Genomic DNA, 11,134 nt, shown 5'->3' with positions numbered 1-11,134 from the left:
GAAATGAAATCTATGACTTTATTAAGGTGATTCACCGGATGATTGTTACTAAAACCTATATCACTGCTATCACATAGTTTACACAACAATAAAGTTGATTTCAATCACAACTCAAGATTTTGACATATTCATACATAAGTATTTCATGGACAGGTTTGGTGCATTCATGATTTAGAAGGAAATAACCTATTTTCACAACTAATACCCTTTTAAACCAACAACACAACCCATGACCTACACAATACATGCACTTTCTACTTGAAGGTACTGCGAAATGAGACATAACATAAGGAGTTTTATATTTTGTTTATCATGTAAGTTACATTAATCATTCATTATGTACACAAAAAATGGTCCTTTGAAGGAAAAATGATTATGCTTTATTGATGAAAGAGGCGTAGACAACAAAAATAGACCTTAGAATGCTTTGTTTTTCCTCAACATGCATTATAATGTTGTTGTTATAGCAGAAAAGAACTATGTTTCAGTTACAATAGATAGTACAAAAACAACAAATAACCCATTTTTTGAGTTGCAATACAATATTTTTGCTTCAAATAACCTTTACAAGTTCCATTCTTGGTATAAAATTGCAAAAACTAACTCTAAACCTTAATCTAAACTTCCTTATATCTCTTTTTTACATGAGAGAATGTAGGAGAGTATCTATGAAAGGAAATAAATGCAAAAGACTAGGTCCACCTGCTTGGAAGAATAGAAAGAGCGATTGAAGTTGTGTCTTCAATGCTTTGACCTTGTTGTACCTTTCCCACTTGATGAGCTTGGTTGACTTGGCTTGCAACTACCTCTAGATACTTGGAACAAACTTCAAACCAGGTCAACAATCTCCAAACCGCTTTCTATATCTTCTCATTTGGTCTACATTTTGTTATTCCATCTTCACATTCTACTAAACCAATTATCCCAGATTATAGGACATGTTCTTTTTTAGGTTTGGGTTCGATAGAATTGAACTTGGCTATTTAAGACCCCCCAAATTGCTATAGAATGTGTCATAATAGCCTCAAATTGTTGCCCATATGCATCCATATTCATAAAGGATACTTTACACATGTCAAATGACTTTATAAGTCATATATCTACTCCTATTTGCATGGAACTAAACTTTATACACTTCTTCAGTTATCTTCAATCCTCTCTGTCATGTCTTTTCAAATACAAGATTTCACCATTTCCATAAAATACCCTTCTATACTTGTATAGGATTGTCATCATTGCATTTGTTTTCTTCTATTATTGCTATAGTCACTATCCACATTCACTTATCTTCTATTGGGTTGTCCCTATCATATCTTTTCCTAATTGAAGCCATTGTTGTGTTCCTTCACTATTTTGTCACTATGTCTGCTTTATTAGCAATGTATCATGCCTGTAAGGCATTGTTATACCCTCTTTTTATGGTACTTTTGTTGAATCGATTGTCCTTTATAGTATTCATGGATAAATCACACCATGACTATCACTTTTTCCCTTGTAGCTTGAACATCTAGAATGACCAACTCTTGTGAAATGCATATACTAAGATTGACTTCTTCCCTTTAATCTCAATCACTCTTCCTTTAAATACTCCATCCTTGTTCATTGCCACAAAATTTTTGATACATTGGTAGGAGAATAACGTTTGTCCCTAATTTCTATTTAATGACATGCCAACAAAACCCTTGAGATATTGAAAGTCACTTCATCCCAAGCAATCTATAAAACTCAAGTATATGAATAATGTCTTTCATGCCTCCTTGTTCACTATTGGAAATAGGTTTGAAATAATTGTATCATACTTTTGTACCATGATTGTTATAATATGACTGTCACAGTTCTAACTTGTCCCCAAATTGTCATAAAGTATTTATCTTCGTCGAAGTTTGTATAGTGGTCTCTTTAGGTTTGATTATGCTCTTTTTGAGAGACTGTCACTGTTTTCTCAATGTGTCATCCATTCTCTCTTTGTTTTTTGAAGCTCCATGACAAAGCAATGAGCAATGTACGAACTTAAACTTTCATAAGGGTTGTCCTATCAATGAAGAATGTTGTCCTCTTTTAACTTGGACAAAATCTTTAAGGTCAAACCCATTACTTTGTCATACTTTGTTTCCTCAAGCTTTCTAGCTTTTCAAAAAACTCCATTAAGCTACCTTTAATGATCAAGGTATCTTTGATCAAGATTGATATATTGATGCTATTTGCATATTATAGTCATATCTTCTTCTAATGGTGGTTATTTATTTTTTAATTTTTTTTTTATCATTTATACCCTCAGAATAGCTGTGATATATCTGTTTAGCATAAATTTCACTTTATTGTTATTAAATTTCAGTCTTTTCCCTCTTTGGATATAGCTATACTCATCAAAAGATTGCATGACTATAAACATCCCCCTTAATGATTGCCCTCAATTGTCAACATAGCTCTCTTTTACCAATTCATAGACCACTTCATCATAATTGTCTTGCTATCAAAATGAAAGACTATCACTATCATGCCATCCCAAAACAACCATGCTATTGTTTTGATTCTTTCTCACACTATGACTGATCTCATGGCCTTTTTGCTTCTTGTAAACTACTATCTTTCCAATGATTATAGGCCTTCCTAGGCTAACTTTTTTTGTGTTTTGAGACTACATCTTCTCGTTTGAAGGTATATGTACCAAATTTTCTTGCAACATAGCCTATATCAAGAGAAGAAAAGGTTTCTTGTGTGTCCAAAACTTGTTCCTAATTAAGACATTGCAGTAATTTAGAGTGGATCTGTAGTAGTCATTTCTAGAAACAATACAACCAAGACTCCAAAAATCCTAATGAGAACATTAAAACCATCCAACATGAGTTTATTTGAATGAAAAGGATAAGATTACAATGATATGCTTAGCCATGACTAGGTCAACAACTTTAACCTAATCATCACTATCTACAAGAATGTTAGCTCCTTTGATGTCCTTATGTACAACTTGCATATATTCCCGAAAAATATTTGGGTATGATAAGACTAGTTTAGCTTGTCTTTTGACCTCTATGCATACATTATAAATTATTCGAGATGGAGCTCTTCAAAAAAATAAGACCTTTAAAGTGGCAAAACCTAAGAAATCGGTAGTTGTCATGCCATCTCCTTGATCTTGGATACACATTAAGAAACTTAGAATGGTACCTACCTTTCCTTTTATTTAATAGATGATGTTCCTACATTTGTACTATTAATACTTTCTTTTCATAATTTGATACAAGATTCTTATAAACTTCCTCATACCATGTATTCATCTTTTTGTAGAAGGTTGATATCTTAGTTGACAAGAGGCATAGTGTGACTTAAAACCAAGTATTTGAATGTTCAAAAATGACGAACTCTTGACACCTACTACCAAAATTCCCTTACAAGCACTTCTCTCATAAATGTGACAAAATATCTTCATCCCCAATCCAAATTAAATATTTTTTGTGAAAATAAGAAGTGTTTTAACATATGGAATAGACCTACTTTTTTATTAGATGACACATGCATGTGTTTGCATAAGTAGGATACATTGATCTCCAAGGCCCTACAAGTCATTCTCAATCTTTTCTCTTCAGTTATTCTTAGCTTGGTTGACTTCTAAGCTTTTAAATGCTTTCCGATAACCTTCAAGCACTGAAAACAATAAAACAAAACATTGCATTCAATTATTATGTTGTTGGAACTAGTTATGGATATAATGAATCCGTCATAAACTAGTCCAAGCTTCCATGATGAGTTTGCATGCAAAGAACTCAAAGAGAGCATAGATTCATCTAGAAAACAATAGGCTTATAACTCAATGAGCCATCTAATCCAAATTGATTTACCTCCTAGTCAAAATTGACCTCCATAAATGGTTAAGTGAATAAATATTTTTATTTGAAACAACAAAACTCCCTTTAAAACATGTGCACTACTAGACAAACTTATTGAGAATTTTGAACGTGGCAACAACACTTCGTGACTCAAGACACTCTTAATTTACCTTGCAACATGGAGCTTGGGTACTTTTTGACAAGTCTAAGTCTTAAAAAAGAAAAATGTTAAACCTTTATCACAAAGGAGAAAAAGACTACAAAGCTTGCATGACCTTACACTTTAAATATGTGCAATATTTGACAAAACACCTTATGTGACAATCTAAGCCAAAGGTAAAAATTGGCTAACACTTTTGGTGACCTTTGCTAATGTTTTGCTTGCTAAAATACAAAAGAGCAGTTGTCTTGCATATCCATTGGGCATGGAGGTAAAAGAGACCTAAAATAGACTCAAACTAGACTTGAACTTGTTGATGCTAACACCTTGAAACATCCAACAGATTGACTAAAAACTACTACTGAAACTGACCCAAATACTTAAGACAACATGTCTTAGCACTTAGAGGAATACAAGACTTAAAAACCATATGCTACATAAAATATTGAACCTGAAAAACCTACCCTAACCTAGACTAACCAAATGGAAAAACTATTTAAACAAAACCATTAACAAGCTGACTAAAATAGTTGCTCCTTCTTCTCAATTTACAATGCTTATTATGTTCATGAGGAGATAAGAAGAGATGAAACATGGATAGAAATCAAACAAATATCTTAAAGAACGTATACAAGTTCACTTACCTCCTCAAACTGAGCATAAACATTTTAGTTTGACATGGATAAGTGAGCTGGCTCTGCTCTTCATTGGCATCAACCTCATATGTAGGTGTAAGCATGACTTATATTTCTTTGTTTGCCTCTATCCTAGAAAGATGCTTGATAGGAAATCCCCTTGAAAAGATGAACTTGGAACTCTCACTATTGGTCTTCTTCTTGTGAACTGCTTCTACAACATCTTTCTACTGGTTAGCAAGGATGAGCTCATTTGATTCAAGTACAAAAATGATTGATTTTTCTATTTGGTTATGCTATTCACCTTTTTCTTATTTAATGGGTGTTAACTTGTCATCAAGTTTTGTGCAAAACTCCTCTACGATATTGGAAATGTGTCTTCATCAGGTTCTTCATTAGTTGTATCATACATAACATGCTCTATTTCAAATTCACGACCCTTTTCTTGGAGATTTGAAGGAATATTAAAACTCATACCTTGGAAAATATATTCTTGTTCAACTTGATGGATAATTTCATGCATATCAACCTTTTTGCCTCTCAAAACAAGGTTTTCCTCATTTTCTTGTTGATGGACCAACATACTATCCAAGTGATTTTCATCATCATGTTGTCCAAAACTTATCATTGATGTTAGCATGGGTATGTTCTCTTTATTATCATCAACATACAAAGGAAGCTCATTATACAAGTCGATCATTATCTCATCTCTTTGCTCAATAAAACCGGGAAGCTCATTCAAAAAAATTGTTAGCAACTCATGTTCAACACTTATTTCTTGCTTATTACCCTATTGTTCCAATTGGTCTTGTTCACAATTCACTTGCGACAAGTCTGATTTTTCACTTTGAACCTCATGTAAGAGTGTATTGAAACAATAAAAGACTCCTTTTCTACCTCACAAAAATCCTCTTCGTTTTCTCATTGGACCAGGTCTCTTGGTAGACAATTGGTCTAGCTGGATAAAGATGAATAGTAAGAGGGCTGGCTTGGTAAATAAATTTGGGGAGTTTGTTGCATTTCTTGAAGGTGAGTGGGCTCTTGAAAAAGCCGCTCTTAAGGAACTATAGGCTAAGATAATACATTTGACATATTTTCTGACAATGAATGAGGATTTCTAAAACTCATAAATTCAAACCTAGGATACCCATTTATAGACCCAATTGATTTATCTTGCTTGAAGCATAGTATATTGAACTTAGAGATCACCTATTTTGTAGATTGATTTAGAATGCACAAAGCTGGTTGGGATTCTAGTCATTTTACCTGGGCCAACAACAACTTCATTACTCCTCTTTTGTAGTAATCTCCTTTGCAATAGACTTTTCAGGTTGCTCCCTTTGCATCTCCAACTCTTATTCATAAAAGTGGGCTTGATAAGCCAACTGCAAATCAAACTCCTCCTAGCTCTTAATGTTATCCAAATATTCTTTGAATTTTAGCAATATGTTTTTAATGTCACAAATACCCAAATTATCAATATTTTGGAGTTGATCGGGAAAGTGATTGTGTTGGTTTGACATAAAAGGGGCTTCCTAAGGTTGATTTAAATAATGGGAAGGGTGCTACAAATAATGAGCGGGGTTGGGAGGGTGGTAAGTGTAAGGAACTTGGTGGTAATTTCTTGTAATAGGACCACTTTGGGTAAAACTAATAGTGTGGATGCTTTGACATGGCTGAAAAAAAATGCACATGGACAACATTTTCATGATATGGGGGGTGATAGGACATATTTCTGTTGGAATCCAAGAACACTAAGAGGGGGGGTGAATCAGTGTTCTACTGGTGAATAAGAATTTAATTCCTTTAGATAATTTTCCAATCAAAAACTGGTAAGCATATAAACAAAATATAATGAAGAACAAATCAACCACAAGAAATAACACCATAACACCACAAATTTATACGTGGAAAACCTCAAAGAGGAAAAACCACGATGGGATTTGTGACCCACAATATCTATCCACTAGCCAGATGAATAAATATTACATGCAGGGGGCCTGCACATGCAGGAAGGTGCACTGCCTAGAGCGCATTGCTCATCACTAAGGAGCCTCACTGACTACAGATATAAAATACTAAATTACAATAAAAAAACTAAACTATGAATGTGCATCCGATATGTTGGATGAGTTTCGGTTTAAGCATAGACTGTACTGGTTAACATTGTCACCTTCCTTTACCAGTATCAATTTGCTTCCCAATCTTCTTGACAAACAACCAAGACCAACTATAAATCATAATATTCGCATACTGTTGATCAAGATCTCGCTCATACAATCTCACAATACCTGTATCCCAAAATGATCTCACCGGATTGACTTATATACCCTTGCATACATGAACGCCTTATGTCGGCTTACAATCATATAATTACATATCGACCTAGACAAAATGTAAACATTAATCTTTATCACCGTTATCGCTTGACCTTTTACTGGATCTTTTTTCTATGTCAGCCTCCAAATACTGGTTCCTCGTTTGTCAGTTTCCCTTGCTCTTCAATATGTCAGTTTCCTTAAATGTTGGATGTCAATCCTTGAATACCGGTGAATACCAAATAATTATCCAACCCAAAATGATGTGTGCTGCCATCAATGACAACACCATGAGCCTAGATGAGTGTCAATTGCCAACAATTTCTATAAAATGAAGACGTGTTTGTTCATTCATATAACTTGGAAATTCATAGAGAACTTTTCAAAGTAGGAAAAACCTCCAAGTCTAATTTTTGTATATACCAACACTTGTCTACTTTAAACTAATAGATTTTATTGAGATCATAATTGTTAGGTGTGTGAAGATATTACATCTAAAGGAATAAAATGTTGTCATACACACCAATTTTAACAAAGTGTGGAAAATCTTTGGACTATACATTCCAAACCATCCCACTAGGTGTGCCAAAAACTGTTAGCAATAAAATTTGTACCCTAGCTAAGCTATTAACTGAGCTACTTGTTGACACATGGGAACACCTCTAATTTGTTGGTGACTTATAATGGAGATGGACCTTCAAAGAAGGCTAGTTCCTTTAGATTCTCACCTAAAGCTACTTGACTTGTAGAGAAAAGGGAAAAGGAATAGCTTAAAATTAAACCTATATTACTAAGGCGATGCACCAAACTAACCTCTAACCTATACTACTATTTTAGACTCACAATTGCTTAATGCACAAGCTCATCCTTACACAACTTAGGTTTTAGCATAATTATACGTCAATAATTTATAGGAAAGTTAAAGTTTTTCAATCTTAGAAGGAAAATTCCGATTTTTCACAACTAGAAAGTTGTTCAAATCAACTACATAACCTACAACCTGGATAAAATATGTTTATCATGCATAAGGTGTTCAAAAAATGAGACATACTTTAAGGCTTTGGATGAAATCACAAGAAATACATCAACCATTCATTGGTACACACAAAAAAACATATTAGATAAGGTAAATACTTGATTTATTAATCAAAAGGTGCTCAAAATTGTTGTACATATCTTAAAATGGGTATCTTTCGCCATTACAATACAAAAATGAACTAGTTTTAAATTACAATCTTGGTTTTGAACAACAAAAGATTCTAGAAAAAGAAGTGTAAGGCCGAGTTTATAATGCACACCAGCCTGCTATCTAAGAAAGGAAGAAGAGTTTGAGAAATAAAGAGAAGTGTTACTTCATCTTGCTGAGTCAAACATCTTGGGCATCTAAACTCTTTGTTGCTATTTTTCAGCCTTTAAATCTGCTCCAAAAAGTGGGAAAGTGAAGAAAAGAAACCCTCTTTGACCCATCTATTGATGAGGTGTCTTAAACTTCCCCTAGATACCATGTTTCACTTTGAAATAAGGTCAAAACTACCTCCTCAAAATGCTCAACTACTTGAACAAGTCATCAAGTATCCTAGATTCTCTGTTTGACTGCTAGAACCTCTTTCCATGACAATAGGGCATCTGTTTTGTGTGTTTACAATTGAAAGGGTCAGATGGAAAGAGATATAACCATTTCATACCTTCAAAAATATTTCAAAATGTATCATAATGACCTAGAAGTATACATATCCATAAAGGACACATTACATATATCAAAATGCTACCAATGAGTCCTAAAAACACTCTCTTCCTCCACCTCTTTCACTTCTACCTTTTATTTGGCTTGCTTACTATCCTATTTGTCATCACATACTTCCTCATTTATCAACATGGCACTTAGTTGTCCTCTGGAAGGTCTGCCCATTTTCTTTGTGCCATAACTCCATCCATGTCTGTATCACATTGTCTTTATCCTTGACTGTGAAAGTTCTTACAACTTCATTGTATACTGAATGCTATTAACTTTCCCTTTATGTCATGATTGTCATATATCACTATCTCTCATGAAAATGCCTTTCCTCTTGTTTCATACAACAATAACCTCAATCTATTTACTTTCTTACTGTCTTCAAGAAAACTGCTATATCACTATCTTAAAGCTTAATGTTTTGATATTTCATGATCTCAACTATGTTTACCTCTACCATGAATTATGATAATCCTTAATAATGAACTCCAAACTCTATCCTTGACAATCAACCTTTCTCACACCAATCTTAGTCTTTGACAATCAATATCCTTATCAATATATCTGCTATCTTGTTCCTTTATTTTTCACTCATAAATTCTAGAGTAGCCAATGTTTAGGACTATCATTTGTCACACTTCAACATGTTTTGTGATACTTTTGTGTCTTGTGATAGGGAAATACTAATGTGAGAAAAGATACACACGATACACCATATTTCAACCTTCGTAAATATTAAAAGCTTCACGATAGTCTTTGCCTCTATGCATCTTGTATTAAATTATATCTACTTCCATTCCTAAATCCTAACTTTGGTCTTTGTCACAATCCTTTCATTGTATCATGCTATATAACATACCATTTCATTTTCTTCATAAAATATATTTTTAGGGTATATAATTATCACGAGGAACATTGTCTTTATTTCTCATATGACTTTCCTTCACATGTTCACTATGTTTGATCTTCCTTGGGTATTATACTGTCATTTCCCTCTCTTTTCCACCACTATCCTTTTGCATTCTTTATCTTTTCTTTTGACCATGGATTTGTTGCAAGGTGTGCACCCTTGTTCTCCTTGCATTGTGTAGTGTAGTGCTCAGGTTTGTGACATGGCTTAATCACCTCCTCTAAATTCTATAAGTCTAGTGGTTGTATTGGGCATTAACAAGTTGATCTTTTGGTGCAACAACAACCACACTTGTAATAAGTGGTATTAGAGATTGGTCACATGTTCAAACCCCTCACTTGCGTTGGGGGGGATTGTTGCAAGGTGTGCACCCTTGGTCTCCTTGTGTTGTGAAGCGTAGTGCTCGGGTTTGTGACATGGCTTAACCACCTCACGTGGATTCTATAAGTCTAGTGGTTGTATCGGGCATTAATAGGTCGATCTTTTGGTGCAATGACAACCATACTTGTATCTAGATTATCATAAAAGGTACTCCCTTATTGAATATTTTAGGCCTTGTTTGTGACTATTTACTTCAACATTTGTTCATGGCTATCATATGATATGTGATGGCAAACATTTTAACTAGTAATGCCCTGATTTGAAACTATCACCATGGGTTCAACAATGCACTTTGCTTTTTGGATTGTTTGTATGAATAGAATAGCATTTATCTTTGTGATCGAGATAATTTTAAACATGATTTAGTAGTTATTATTTTACCTCAATAAGCCTTCATAGAGGGTAGAAGAACCTTTCTCATTGATTTTACCCTCTGTATTCTCATTTCTTTTGCTATTGTAATAATTCTTAAAGAATACTGTGAAATCTGTTGTCCTTTGATGGTCTTTTCATATGATTTTTTAAATGTGTTTAATACATTTGCATGTGAAAAGGGCTCACCAAACATACCTCTTTTGTCATTGTTCCTTGATGACTTGACTATTCTTTGGATGAAAACTCCCCACTACTTTGATTTTGACAATATATTTGCCTTTTCTCTTGCACAAATATGCTTATTGAAGCAATAACATAGAAATCATAGACATTTGAAAAACAAGGAGATCTATTCACAATATACTATCCCTCTTTCCTAGCATAACTCTTTTTAAGAATATTTTCATGGTTATTTGTTTATGTACCCTTCTATGCTTTGTTAAAATGACTCAGGTTATGTAACTAACCACTAAGGTGTAGAGCTCTTTCTCTTTGTTTTTCAACTTGTTTCTTGGACATTTCTCTTAATGCGACCATATTTATTTTGATAAAGATGCCCAAAATTTAAAAATATTTGGTTAAGTACAACCATGAACTTCAAAACTAAAACATAACTAATAGCATACTACCCATTCTTAACTGCAATTTCTACAAGTTGTCCACAATATATATTTCTTGTTTTCATTACCACCTATTTCTCTTCACATCTTACTTGTCATGTACCCTACCATGCATCTCCAAAATCTTCGTGATCTTGATATAGTTACTTCAAAATTGCAAATTAGTAAACCTGATT

This window comes from Cryptomeria japonica, chromosome 6, assembly GCF_030272615.1.
Source record: "Cryptomeria japonica chromosome 6, Sugi_1.0, whole genome shotgun sequence".
Lineage (NCBI taxonomy): Eukaryota > Viridiplantae > Streptophyta > Pinopsida > Cupressales > Cupressaceae > Cryptomeria > Cryptomeria japonica.
The sequence above is the reverse complement of the archived record's forward strand: the minus strand, read 5'-3'. Positions refer to the sequence as shown.